Source organism: Hemiscyllium ocellatum, unplaced genomic scaffold, assembly GCF_020745735.1.
Source record: "Hemiscyllium ocellatum isolate sHemOce1 unplaced genomic scaffold, sHemOce1.pat.X.cur. scaffold_1570_pat_ctg1, whole genome shotgun sequence".
Taxonomy (NCBI): Eukaryota; Metazoa; Chordata; class Chondrichthyes; order Orectolobiformes; family Hemiscylliidae; genus Hemiscyllium; species Hemiscyllium ocellatum.
Window position 1 is genome coordinate 1 of NW_026867813.1, and position 14,755 is coordinate 14,755.

The window sequence follows — 14,755 nt, forward strand, 5'->3', positions numbered from 1 at the left end:
GGAAAGAGGAGGATTAGACAGAGCAGAGGGTTTTACAGTGATTGAGGGAGCTGTAGGGGATGAACAGATTATCTGGGGAGTTAGGCAGACCTGCATAACTAAAGAGCGTTACTGGTAAGATACAGCGAGTTGCAGACACTGAAGAAGGCAAAGGAAATAGCGAGATGGGGCTTGTTCATGACGGAGCTTTGTAGAGTCTAAAGGGTTTCAAAGTTTGGGAGAAGATTTGTAGCTCGGGTGCTCGTTGTTATGGTTCTGTTCGCCGAGCTGGGAATTTGTGTTGCAGACGTTTCGTCCCTGTCTAGGTGACATCCTCAGTGCGTGGGAGCCTCCTGTGAAGCACCTTTGTGATGTTTCCTCCGGCATTTATAGTGGCTTGTCTCTGCCGCTTCCGGTTGTCAGTTCCAGCTGTCCGCTGCAGTGGCCGGCATATTGGGTCCAAGTCGATGTGTTTGTTGATTGAAACTGTGGTTGAGTGCATGCCTCTAGGAATTCCCTGGCTGTTCTCTGTTTGTCTTGTCCTATAATAGAAGTGTTGTCCCAGTCGAACTCACTTTGCTTGTCATAGGAGTAGTGGCTACTAAGGATAGCTGGTCGTGTCGTTTCGTGGCTAGTTGATGTTCATGAATGCGGATCGTTAGCTGTCTTCCTGTTTGTCCTATGTAGTGTTTTGTGCAGTCCTTGCATGGGATTTTGTACACTACATTGGTTTTACTCATGCTGGGTATCGGGTCCTTTGTCTGGTGAGTTGTTGTCTGAGAGTGGCTGTTGGTTTGTGTGCTGTTATGAGTCCTATTGGTCGCAGCAGTCTGGCTGTCAGTTCGGAAATGCTCTTGATGTATGGTAGTGTGGCTAGTCCTTTGGGTTGCGGCATGTCCTCGTTCCGTTGTCTTTCCCTAAGGCATCTGTGGATGAAATTGCGTGGTGTTTGACCCCACCCCGCAGCTCACCAATAGGATAAACAACACACTGGGAACCCTAAAAAAAAAGGATAGATAACCAGGTTTGACCTACAGATAATGAAAACTGAAAGCACCAACACCCTCAGATTCTATGGACTACCTAAAGTACATTAACCAGACATCCCAGTCAGACCCATAGTATCACTACCAAGGACACCATCACACAAACTGGCTAAAGACTACAGCAGAAACTGAAACACCATGATCAGCGGATCCAGAAACTCTATACAGTCAACATAACAATTCTTGGACATCAGAAATACCCACATAGACAAGGAAGAAACTATGGTCTCATTCGATGTAACGGCACTGTTCACCTCTCTCGACAAAACCTAGCCAGACAAACAATATCCAACCTGCTGGACATACAGAACAGACAACAAGACGGGGAACCTATCAACAAAGACTGCATACTCAAACTACCGGATCTGTGCCTCACAACACACTTCACATTCAACAACCAAATACATGAACAAATCAACGGCACACCCATGGGCTCACCCATCTCTGGACTCATCGCAGAAGTGGTAATGCAAAGACTAGAACAAACTTTCTTACCGCAAATTCAACCTAAACTCTGGGTCAGATATGTGGATGTCACTTTTGTCATAATTAAAACACAGAAATAGAGAACTCATACCGGATCATCAACGCCACACTCACAGGAATCCGATTCTCTAGAGAAGTAGAAAAGGACAACCGACTCCCATTCCTAGACGTGATGGTACAGAGAACACCGAATGGAGAATTCACAACGAAGGTATACAGGCAAGACGCACACACAGACCAAGTCCTAAACTACGAAAGCAACCACTCCAACACACAGAAAAAAAGTTGCTTCAAGACACTGTTCAAAAGGACCACAACACACTGCAGTACACCAGAACTGCAAAAAGAGGAAGAAGAACACCTATACAATGTATTCGCCAAAAACGGATACCCGCGCGATTTCATTCGGGATTTTCATTATGGATTTGCTAGACGACTGCCCTCTGATATTGATGAGGGCAGTACAGATGATGTGGTTTATATGGAGTTCATTAAGGTCTTTGACAAGGTCCCACACGTAAGGCTGGTCCAAAAGGGAAGATCCCATGGGATCCAAGGTAAGTTCGTAAATTGGCTCCACAATTGGAGGAGGGTTGGTTTTGTGATTGAAAGCCTTTGCCCAGCGGGTGTACCACAGGGATCTGTGCAGGAGCCATTGCTGGACATTATGGACATTAATCACTCGGATGGGAAAGCAGAAGGTAACATTAGTAGGTTTGCAGATGACATGAAAGGTGAGGGTGTTGTCCATAGTGAGGGGGATGGACTCAGGCTGCAGTCTAATGTCCATCAGATGATAAACTGAGCAGAGTAATGGCAGACAGAGTTTACTTCTGATCACTGAGGCAATGCACTGTGGGAAGTCTAATAAACAAATGATATACATCATGATTGGTAGGTCCTCCTGGAGTACTGAGGAACACAGGGACCTTGGTGGGCAAGTCCCTGGATGTCTGAAGGTGTCAGCACAGGTAGACAGGGTGGGGAATACACCTGAACTGGGAGCAGGAGAGGGACCCACATCCTGGTGGGAAACGTTGCTGGAGCTGCTCGAGAGGATTTAAACTCGTCTGGCAGGGCTGTTTGACCCCAAAGAGTCGTAAGGCCAGAAGGAAATTTGAGGCTGGTACAAATGATTAAGAGAGCAATATAAATAGACAAGGCAGGCACGAACATAGCAGACAGTGAGGGAAAACTGGTGGATTAAATTGCAGTTATTTCAATGCAAAGGGCAAGACAGATAAGGCAGATAAACCCAGAGCATGGATGGGAACATGGGATTGGCATACCATCAGAATTACAGAAACACAGCTGAGGGAGCAACAGGACCAGCAGCTCAATGTTCCAGGGGACAGATGCTGGAGGAAGGATAGAACAGGAGTCAAAACAGGCGGAGAGCTGGTGGTTTTGATTGGGGAAACATCCCAGCAGTACCTCGAGGGAGTATTCATGCAGGATCGCCCAGTTAAGCGATATTGGTGGAACTGAGAAATAAAAATTGGCCATTAGTTTTCTATGGCCGGACTACAGCGGTAGGCAATGGGAGATGAAGGAGCAAATATGTTATGAGATTTCAGATATCTCTTAGAATAATAGGGTTGTAATGATAGGGGATCCTAACTGTTCCAAACCTGGACTGGGATTGCTACTAAGTTAAGCATGTGGATGGAAGGAATTTGTTAAATGTGTTCTGAAACTCCCAGTCATTATGTAAATGGCCCAACTGGAGAATGGGGCTAAAGCTGACCTCCCCTTGGGAAACAAGGTCGGGAACGGGACTGAGGTGTTAGTGGGGGAGCCCTTTGGAAAGTCACCACAATTGTATTAGTTTGAAATAGCGATGGAAAAGGACAGGCCTGTTCCACAAGTTCAAGTTATTCAATGGAGCAAGATAGTATTCGACATGAATTTTTAAAGTATATCTGGGGAGGCTATTTGCAGGTATGTGGATGGGTGTATGAATAGCAAAGATTTAGAGGGATATTGGCAAAAATTGTGGCAAATGTGACTAGAAACATCATGCAGGAGTTGGTCTGAAGGGCCTGTTTCCGTGCTGTACATCTCTATGACTCAACGTCTTGAAATGAGTCCACATTATAGAAAAGGAGGTGCTGGAGGGTTTAAAACACAAAGGTAGATAAATCCTCAGGACCTGATCAAATGTATCTCAGGACATTGTGGGAAGCTGGTGAAGAAATTGTAGGGCCCCTAGCAGAGATATTTGTACCATAGATAGATGCATGTGGTAGGCTGTTAGACTGGAGGGTGGCATTGTGGACAGTGAAGAAGGTTTTCTGAGATTACAAAGGGATGCTGATGAAATGTGTGAACGGCTGAAAAATTGTAGATGGAGTTCAATCTGAATAAATGTGAGGGAATGCATTTGGTACAACAAACACGAGCAGGACTTATACAATTAATGGTAGGACCTTCGGTAGTGTGTTGTAGAACAGAGGGACCCCGGGGTTGAGGTACATAATTCTTTGAAGTTTGCAACATGGTGAGGCAGCATAGTTTAAAAAAAGGTGCTTGCCTCACTTGCTTTCATTGCTCAGTCCTTTGGATATAGGAGTTGGAAGTCATATTGAGATTATACAGGCCATTGGTGAGTCCTCTTCTGGAATACAGTGCCCAGTTCTGGTCGACCAGTTATAGGAAGGATATTATTAAGCAGGAAAGGGTTGGGAGGAGATTTACTGGGATGTGGCTGGGTATGAAAGGCTTCAGTATAAAGAAAGGCTGAACAGGTTGGTATTTTTCACTGAAACCTGAATGTTGACAGATGACCTCATAGATGTTTATAAAATCATGAGGAGGATAGATCGAGTTAATGGGAGTTGTCTTTCCCATGGACAGGGGAGTTTCAAGGCAAGGCATTACATTTTTAAGTTTAGAGGAGTGACATATAAAAAAAAGACATGAGGAGCACATTGTTACACAGAGGATGGGTTGTGTGTGGAATGAACATCCCAAGGAAGGGGTGAATGTGGGGACATTTACAACGTTTAAAAGATATTTGGATTAGGGCAGGAATAGGAAAGGTTTGAAGGGATATGATCCAGGAACAGGTAGGTGGGATGAGATCCGTTTTAGAGTATGGTTAGCCTTAACCAAACAGTGCGGTATGACTCTCTGTCTATGATTATAATGTTGTGTCATTAATTAAGAAAGGCTGCAAGAGAAAGCCAGGGAACTACAGACTGATGAGCGAGACATCAGGGTGGGTCAGTTGTTGGGGGTCATTCTGAGAGGTAGGCCTTATTATGGACAGCCAGCATGGCTTTGTGCGTGGGATAACATGTCTCACAAACTTGACTGGAGTTTGCTCAAGATGTGACCAAAAAGATAGATGAAGGCAGAGCAACAGACGTTGTTTCTGGCTTCTGCAAACCCCTGTTCAGGGTGAAGCATGATCCATTGGTTAGTAACCATAGATAATGAAGGATCAGGGAGAGCTTGCCAACTGGATACAAAATGGGATGACAGTGGTAGACAGAGGGTGGTGGAAGAGGGTTGTTGTTTAAACTGGGACCTCTGACCAGCAGTGTGCTGTAAGGATTGGTGCTGGGGACACTGTTGTGCACCATTTACATAAACAATCTGAGTGAAAAGAGAGCAGTCCCTGCTAGTGTGTTTGTGGATACCAAGATTAGTGGAAGAGTGGGCAGGGAATATAGTTATCGAAGGGGATGTTAATCAACTGGGCCAGTGGGCCAAGGAATAAAATATGGAATTTAATTCAGGTATTGGATTTATTCAGACAAACCAGGGAGGACTAACACAGTTAATGGTTGGGCCCTGGAGAGTGTTGTAGAAAAGGGAGAGACCACGGGGTGCAGTTACATTGTTCCTTGGACTGGCATCACAGGGGGACAGGATGTTGAAAGCGGTAATTGGCACACTTGTCTTCATTGGTCAGAGCATTGAGTACATGAGTTGGAGATATTGGTAACACTGTCGTCAATATTTCTCCTGGGCAGAGGCCACAGGGTTACCTTATAAAGGTTTATGAAACAATGTAGGGCCTAAGTAAGGTGAATAGTCAAGGGTAGGTGAGTCCAAAGCTAGAGGCATAAAGGTGAGGTGAGAGAGCAAGGATTTAAAGAGGGAGCTGAGGAGCAACATTATCCACAGAAGATGGTGCATAGACGGAAAGGACTGCCAGAGGGAATGGTAAAAACAAGTACAATTACAACATGGAAAAGACACTTGGGCAGGTACACGGAGAGGAGAAGGTTAGAAGGGATATGAGCCAAACACAGGCAAATGCGACTCATTCCATTAAGGAATCCTCGGCCGAAGAATCATGCTGTACAGAAACAGAACCGATGTCTGCAGTTATTGGAGGAGAAGACTATCGAGACAAGGCATGTTGTAGAGACTAAAGCAAGTTACAGCGTTATGGATGGTCATCTGGACTGGAGGTTTCAAATATGTGAAATAATTGGTGAGAGGGGAGGAGATGACAGAGATAGGAACTGTGATAGGAGTTAGAATGATTGAAGACACTGGTCCTCAATACAAGCCATAGATACAGTGTTGGAGACGGAATAGGGAACAGAAAGATCCCAGGCAGCATTACCACCGTCTCATGGGAGGCCTGCTTTCCCCTCTGTTGTTCTGTTGCTCCCTAAGAAAGCACAGGCCTGGACTGATTACTGGGAACTCCCGATGCTGTCTCATTACAAGAAAGCTTGCAGCAGGCGTGGTGATTGAGCCTGGGTTGTGTCTGAACTGTGCTGCCCCCCCCCCCCCCCCAGCACTTTCTCTATGTTATGTCTTGTTAGCTGATGTTTGGATCCCTCTTACTACTTTCGGCTCTGTGCACTGGAATGATCTTACCTGGCAGCAGGATTGATTGAAGACTCCATGACTTTGTCTTTCTGGCTGACCAACCATCGTCCCAACCAACAGTTGGCAAATCTATTGAGTCAGGAACTCCATGAGTACCTGTAGAAGACACAGAAATAGGCAGAATGGGAAATTAGATTAATGCTTTGAGGGTGACACATATAGAATGGCACTGACCCCACAGACATCTGGAAAATCCCAGTCTCCATTCCTGACCTGTGATGCCTCATCTCTCTGGAGTGGAGAATTCTGTTGGCTCATGATCTGGAGTAGCTTCAAAAGTGAGAGACGCTGACAGAGGCAGCAATTCGACCCACACAGTGAGGGACACCACATGGAGAGGTACTGAGTCACAGCACCAGAGCGCTGGGTCAAACAAATGTGCAGGAAGAAAGGGTTTTGATTCATGTTGCACTGGGATATACAAACTGTGAGCAGGCGAAGTGATGGCCTTGGAGCATTATTATGTGATAATTTATCCAGAAACTCAGCAAGTGTTCTCTGGACACAGGTCCAAATCCCACCATTGCAAATGATTGAATGTGAAATAACTGCTTCAAAAACGATGTAATTAAAAACCTGTGAGTATTAAACAATTGCCGATGTTAAGAAAAATCCATCGGGTGCATCCCTGTCTTTAGTGAAGTAATCTAAGATGGGACTGGGATATCACAGGTATTACAGAACAACAGCTGAGGGAGGGACAGGACAGGCAGCTCAATGCCCCAGGGGACAGATGCTGCAGGAAGGACAGAAGGGGAGCTGAGAGAGGAGGAGAGCTGCTGGTTCTGATTGGGTGAAACATCACAGCAGGACTGAGAGAGGATATTCCTGCAGGACCGCCCAGTGACGCTGTGTTCATGGAATTCATCAATAACAATGGGTCTTCCCTTTCCTCTGATTGTTCTACAGACCCCGATAGCCCCGCCCTCCTGCACCTTGACCTTCTCAAGATGGCAGCCTGGAGCTCTCCCTCTTCCCTCAAACAAATGGCGGCCGTGACCCTGGGCCGCTTCCCTGATCAGAGACCGCCACCTCCTTCCCCGGGCCTGGAGGATCTTTCTCGGGTTTTTTTTACCTCTAGCCGGGACTTGTGAATTCTCTCCGCTCCTTTCTACCAGCGAGGCTCCCACACACCGGCTCTGAGCGCCGCTCTCTGAAACCTATCACAGCCTCTGCCGGAGAAAGCAGCTCCATGTCTCTCTCTCTTTGTCCTGATCAATGTGACACTGCGCATGCTCCACATAGAAACCAAACTGCGCGTGCGTCTGAGGTTTCCGGTGAGTTTATACAGATTATTCATTACTGCATAGAATCATGGGTGAAATATTTGTCATTAACAACAGTTCTGTCGACTTCCAGACATAGAGTTGTCTAGTATTCGAATAGATTGTTCGGTGCAACTCAACCATACTGGACAAGTATGTAAATTACCAGTCGTTCTGAGTTGGAAAAGAAGTTTCTTACTCAATTTGTGCAAATCAATTGAAAATATGTACGTTATCAGATTTACATCACAACTATTTCTTAAAATCTCACATTGATTTATGACAGAGGTTTAACACTCCACTATGTAGTGACAACGATCAATCCTGCAAAACAGTTTGCTTTCTGACCAATCCTGAAGCGTTCACTCCCGAGAATGCTTTGGCCCCGCTCCTCACTCACTCAGTTCCGCCCCTTCGTCCTATTTGCAAAGTTGATTCGGGCGTGACTCAGCAGCTACGCACCAGAAACATTAAGGGACAAGGGAAGTTAGAGTCGATGTCTTGTGATGCGGTGAAAATATCCCGAATCTTGGAGGCTGGGTTCAATTCGCAGCGAGTGCAGGTGTGTCTAATAACAACTTTAAACAGGTTCATTCGGAAAAAGAAGGGAAGTCAGGAACCGAGTAAAAACAATAGAAAATGCTTACAATGTGGTGGGGTTCTCAATGCTCAGATGATTTTAGTCTTTACCAAGTGTTTCAGGGCCCCAATGGGTCCCAGTACAGACTATTCCACTCCACCTTGTGCACAGCCAGATACCACGATTGTGGGGCAAATTGTGGTGCTGGGATACATAGGTGCTTCCCCTCAGTTTTGGAGGTAAAAATAGGTGAGAAGAAGCAGGGTTTTGTATGGAGTTACATGTTCCCCTCCTTAATATTGCCCTAACTTGACCTCGTACATTTTTGGTAGAGATCAGTGACATTTCGTAAGCCAACATACAAGATCTGTCATTCTGTTTAAGACAGCGGAAATCTCTTGTAGCACAATAGACATAGAACAATACAGCGCAGAACAGGCCCTTCAGTCCTTGATGTCGCGCCGACCTGTGAACTGATTCTCAGCTCGTCCCCCTACACTATCCCAAAATCACCCATGTCCTTATCTAAGGATTGTTTAAATCTTCCTGATGTGGCTGAGTTGTCTACATTAGCAGGTAGTACGTTCCACAACCTTACCACTCTCTAAGTAAAGAACCTGCCTCTGACATCTGTCTTAAATCTGTCACTCCTCATTTGTAGTTATGCCCCCTCGTGCATACTGACATCGTCATCCTAGAAAAAGATTTCCACTGTCTACCCTATCTAAGCCTCTGATCATCTTGTATGTTTCTATCAAATCCCCTCTTAGCCTTCTTGCCAAGGAGAACAGGTTCAAGTCTCTCAGCCTTTCCTGATAAGGCCTTCCCTCTAGACTAGGCAATATCCTGGTTAATCTCCTCTGCAACTTTTCCAATTCCTCCATGGCTTTCCCGAAATATGGGCACCAGAACTGCACACAATATTCCAAGTATGGCCGCACCAATGTTTTGCAGTATGATATTGTGGCTCTGGAACTCAATTACTCTATGAATGAAACCTAACACACCGTATGCCGCCTTAACAGTACTATCTACCTGGGTGGCAACTTTCAGGGATCTATGTACATGGACTCCAACATCCCTCTGCACATCCACACTACCAAGAATCTTTCCATTGACCTTGTACTCTGCCTTCCTGTTATTCTTCTCAAAGTGCATCACCTCACATTTAGCTGCATTGAACTCCATTTGCCACCTCTCAGCCCAATTCTGCAGTTTATCCAAGTACCCCTGCAATCTGTAACACACTTCCACACTGTCCACTACTCCACCGACTTTAGATTCATCAGCAAATTTACTAATCCATCGACCTATGCCTGCGTCTAAGTCATTTCTAAAAATGACAAACAGCAGTGGTCCCAAAACAGATTTTTGTGGCACACCACTAGTAACTGGACTCCAGTTGAATATTTTCCATCAACCAACACTCGCTGCTTTCCTTTAAAAAGCCAGTGTCTAATCCAAACTTCTAAATCACCCTCATTTCCATGAGTCTGCATTTTCTCCAACAGCCTACCATGTGGAACCTTATCAAAGGCTTTACTGAAGTCCATGTATACCACGTCAACTGCCCTACCCTCATCTAAATGCTTGGTCACCTTCTCAAAAAACTCAATGAGTTTTGCGAGACATGACCTGCCCTTAACGAAGCAATGTTTATTATCGGAAATCAAATTGGTGTTTGCAAGATTATTATAAATCTTATCTCTTATAATCCTTTCCAACACCTTTCCTACAACAGAAGTCAGGCTCACTGGTGTATAATTACCTGGATCATCTCTACTGCCCTTCTTGAACAAAGGCACAACATTTGCAATCCTCCAGTCCTCTGGTACCAAACCTGTAGACAATGACGACTCAAATATGAAAGCCAAATGCTCTGCTATCTCCTCCATAGTTTCCCAGAGAATCCTCGGATAAATCCCATCCGACCCAGGGGGCTTGTCTACTTTCACTCTTTCTAGAATTGATAACACCTGTTTCTAACTAATCTCGATCCTTTCTAGTCTAATATCTTATACCACATTCTTCTCCTCTACAATATTCTCCTTTCCCTGAGTGAAAACCGATGAGAAATGTTCATTAGCACCTCTCCAATCTCCACAGAGTACACACTCAACTTCCCATTCTGTCTTTGATTGGACCTATTCCTACCCTAATCATCATTTTATTCCTCACATACCTATAGAAAACTTTAGGGTTCTCCTTTATTCTGTTTGCTAAAAACTGATCATGTCCTCTCTTTGCTCTTCGTAACTCTCTCTTTAAATCCTTCCTATCTGATCTGTAACTCTCCATCTCCTCATCTGAACCATCTGGTCTCATCAACACATAAGCCTCCTTCTTCTTCATAACAAGTTATGCAATTTCTGAAATAAACCACGGTTCCCTTACCTTATCACTTCCTCCCTGCCTGACAGAGACATACCTATCAAGGACATGCAATATCTCTTCCTTAAACCAGCTCCACATTTTCATTGTCTGCATCCCCTGCATTTTGCTACCCCATTCTATGCATCCTAATTCCTGCGTAATCGCATTATAATTGTCCTTGCCCCATTGATAACTCTTGCCCTGTGGCAGTTACCTGTCCCTTTCCATTGCTAAACTAAATATATCTGAATTATGGTCATTCTCTCCAAAGTGCTCACCTGAAACTAAATCAAACACCTGGTCTGGTTCATTACCAATCACCAGATCCAATGTCGCCTCCTCTCTTATTGGCCTTCGACATACTGTGTCAGGAAACCCTCCTGTACACACTGGACCAAAATTGATCATCCAATGTACTAGAGTTATAGCATTCCCAGTCAATGTTGGGGAAGCTAAAGTCCCCCATAATGACCACCCTGGTACGTTTGCTCTTACACAGAATAATTTTGCTAATCCTCTATTCCACTTCCCTGGAACTCTGTGGAGGCCTATAAAAAAACTCCAAGCAGTGTGACCTCTCCTCTCCTCTTTCTAAACTCAGCCCACACTACCTCAGTCATAGAGTCCTCATCAAAAGTACTCTCAGCCACCGTTATAATATCATTGACTAACATGACTTGCATGGACCCATTGCAGTGCTTCAAACTCCACGAGGCAGCCATACTGTCTGTGACAGACAGACTCAGTCAGTAACCTCCTCTGTCCTTGAGACCTTATACACTGCCTGCACTCCTCCGTTTCCCCTTTGCATGTTCCTTTCCAACCCACCCCACCTGCATCACTCCACAATTGGAGCTGTCAAGAGCAGAAGTCTGTCAAATAGCCTCCCTAAGCTTTTCTATCCTCCTTTTAAGATTTTTTTGAAAATCATTCTCCTTAATCAATGTTTTGATCATCCATGAAGCACCTTAGGAGATTTGCCATTGTGACAGATTCCTTACGGTGCAAGTAGTTGTTGTTTTTGCCGTACATTAGGAGAAACAGGAATGATGCATTCAAAATTCTAACAAGGAAGTCACTGATAGGCGCAGTGTATAAGTCACCAAGTAAGAACATCACATTGGGATGGGCAATAAACAAAGAAATAACTAATGCCTGTAAAACTGGTATGGTTATTATCATGGGTGATTTTAATCTACATATAGATTGGTCAAACCAGCTTAATCAGGGTAGTTTTGAGGAGTTCATTAAGTGTATCTTGATATTTTATTTGAACAGTATGAAATGAATCTACAAGGGAGCAAGCTATCCAAGATCTGGCCCTGTACAATGAGACAGGAATAATTAGTGATCTCAGAGTTAGGGATCCTCTCGGAAGAAGTGATCACTGTATGGTTGAATTTAATACATATGGAGAGTGTGAAGATAAAATCTAATAGCTGGGTCCTGAGCTTGGACATGGGGAACTACAATAGAATGAGGGAGAACCTGGATAACATAGACTCGAAACAAAAATTTATGGTGGGACGGTTGATGAGCAGTAAAAGATTTTCAAAGACACTTTACAAAATCCTCAGCAAAGGTATATTCCAGTGAAAGGGAAGGACTGTAAGAAAAGGCGTTCTCTGCGATGGGTATCTAAGGAAAGTGATCAAATTGAAAGGCATACAAAGTGGCCAAAACCAGCATGAAACTAGAACTGGGTAAACTTTATAGGTCACCAGAAAGCCACAGAAGAGCTACAAAGAAATGTAAGATAGAGCATGAGAAAAATAAACTAGCACAGACTATAAGGACAGAGAGCAAAGGTTTACATAAACATACATAATGAGCAAAAAGTTGCTAAAGTAAACGTTGGGCCTTTGGAAAATGAGAAGAAGCATTTAGTTATGGGAAAATACAGTGGAGGATACTAATATCTTGCCAGTAATTAACAAAGAAACAAAGGTAGGTGAGGATTTGGAAACTATCATTATTTCAGAACAGCTAGTTTTGGACTGTTGGAGGTAATTGAGCAAATAATAGAAAATTCTCCTGGTCCTGACAGAATATATTCCAGGATACTAAAAGAGATGCCAGGAGTAATAGCAAATGCACTGACAGTAATTTTTCAAAATTCACTGGACTCTGTGGCAGTCCCAGCAGATTGGAAAGCAGCAAAAGTGACACCACTATTCCAAAAAGGAGGTGACAAAAAATGGGGAATTATATCCCAGTTAGCTTTTTCTCTGTAGTGGGAAAGATGCTTGGGGTCTATTATCAAGGAAGAAATAGCAGGGACTTGATAGAAATTGTCCCATTGGACAGACACCGGGTTCATGAAGTGCAGGTCATGCTTGACAAATCTTTTGGAATTCTACGAAAACATTTCGAGCAAGGTGGACAACGGAAACCAGTGGATACCGTGTATCTGGATTTCCAAGAGACCTTCAAAAAGGTGTTGTGCAAGAGGCTGTTGCATAATATAATGGTGCATGGCATTAGGGGTAGAGTATTAGCATGGATAGGAGATTGGTGGGTTGACTAACAGGAAGCAAAGTGTGGGGATAAATGCGTATTATTCTGGCTGGCAATCAGTGACTAGTGGTGTGCCTCAGGGATCAGTGGTGGGACTGCGATTATTTAGAATTGATACAGATGATTTGGAGTTGGGGACCACAGGTAGGGTGTCAAACTTTGCATATGACACTAAGTTAAGTAGCAGGACAATGTGTGCGGAGGACAGTGAAAGGTTTGTGAGAAGACTTGTAGCTCGGGTGCTCGTTGTTGTGGTTCTGTTCGCTGAACTGGGAATTTGTGTTGCAGACGTTTCGTCCCCTGTCTAGGTGACATCCTCAGTGCTTGGGAGCCTCCTGTGAAACATTTCTGTGATCTTTCCTCCGACATTTATAGTGGTTTGAATCTGCCGCATCCGGTTGTCAGTTCCAGCTGTCCGTTGCAGTGGTTGGTATATTGGGTTCAAATTGATGTGATTATTGATTGAATCTGTGGATGAGTGCCATGCGTCTAGGAATTCTCTGGCTGTTCTCTGTTTGGCTTGTCCTATAATAGTAGTATTGTCCCAGTCCAATACATGTTGCTTGTCATCTGCGTGTGTGGTTACTAAGGATTGCTGGTCGTGTCGTTTCGGATCTAGTTGGTGTTCATGGATGTGGATCGTTAGCTATCTTTCTGTTTGTCCTATGTAGTGTTTTGTGCAGTCCTTGCATGGAATTTTGTACACTACATTGGTTTTGCTCATGTTGGGTATCGGGTCCTTCGTTCTGGTGAGTTGTGTATACAGGAAAGCCACTCACACAGACCAAGTCCTGAACTACGAAAGCAACCACCCCAACGCACACAAAAGATGTTGCATCAGGATACTGTTCAAAAGGGCCACAACACACTGCAGTACACCAGAACTGCAAAAAGAGGAAGAAGAACACCTCTACAATGTATTCGCCAAAAACAGATACCCGTGCAATTTCATCAACAGATGCCTAAGGGAAAGACAATGGAACGAGTACATGCCACAACAGAAAGGACTAGCCACACTATCATAAATCAGGAACATTTCCAAACTGACAGCCAGACTACTGCGACCACTAGGACACATAACAGCACACAAACAAACAGCAACTCTCAGACAACAACTCACCAGAACGAAGGACCTGTACACCTAGCATGAGCAAAACCATTGTAGTGTACAAAATCCCATGCGAGGACTGCACAAAACACTACATAGGACAAACAGGAAGAAAGCTAACGATCCAGATCCATGAACACCACCTAGCCATGAAATGACATGACCAGCTATGCTTAGAAGCCACACACGCAGATGACAAGCAACGTGAGTTCGACTGGAACAACACTACTATTATAGGACAAGCCAAACAGAGAACAGCCAGGGGAATTCCTAGAGGCATGGCACTCATCCACGGATTCAATCAATAAGCACATCGATCTGGACCCAATATATCTACCACTGCAATGGACAGCTGGAACTGACAACCGGAAGTGGCAGATTCAATCCACTACAAATGCCGGAGGAAAGATCACAGAAGTGCTTCACAGGAGGTTCCCAAGCACTGAGGATGTCACCTAGACAGGGGACGAAACGTCTGCAACACAAATTCCTAGCTCAGCGAACAGAATCACAACAACGAGGACTGTGAAACATTGCAGAGGAACAT

The 14,755-nt window shown here is 44.4% G+C and overlaps 1 long non-coding RNA gene across 1 annotated transcript; it reads right to left on the bottom strand.

Moving 5' to 3' along the window:
* Nucleotides 1-900: 900 nt before the first annotated feature.
* LOC132810181 (uncharacterized) lies at nt 901-7,571 on the bottom strand. The gene is made up of 3 exons (XR_009642777.1): nt 7,441-7,571; nt 6,354-6,461; nt 901-978 (listed from the first exon to the last, which is right to left on the bottom strand). It is a non-coding gene; the product is annotated as an uncharacterized LOC132810181 (long non-coding RNA).
* Between the last annotated feature and the right edge of the window lie 7,184 nt (nt 7,572-14,755).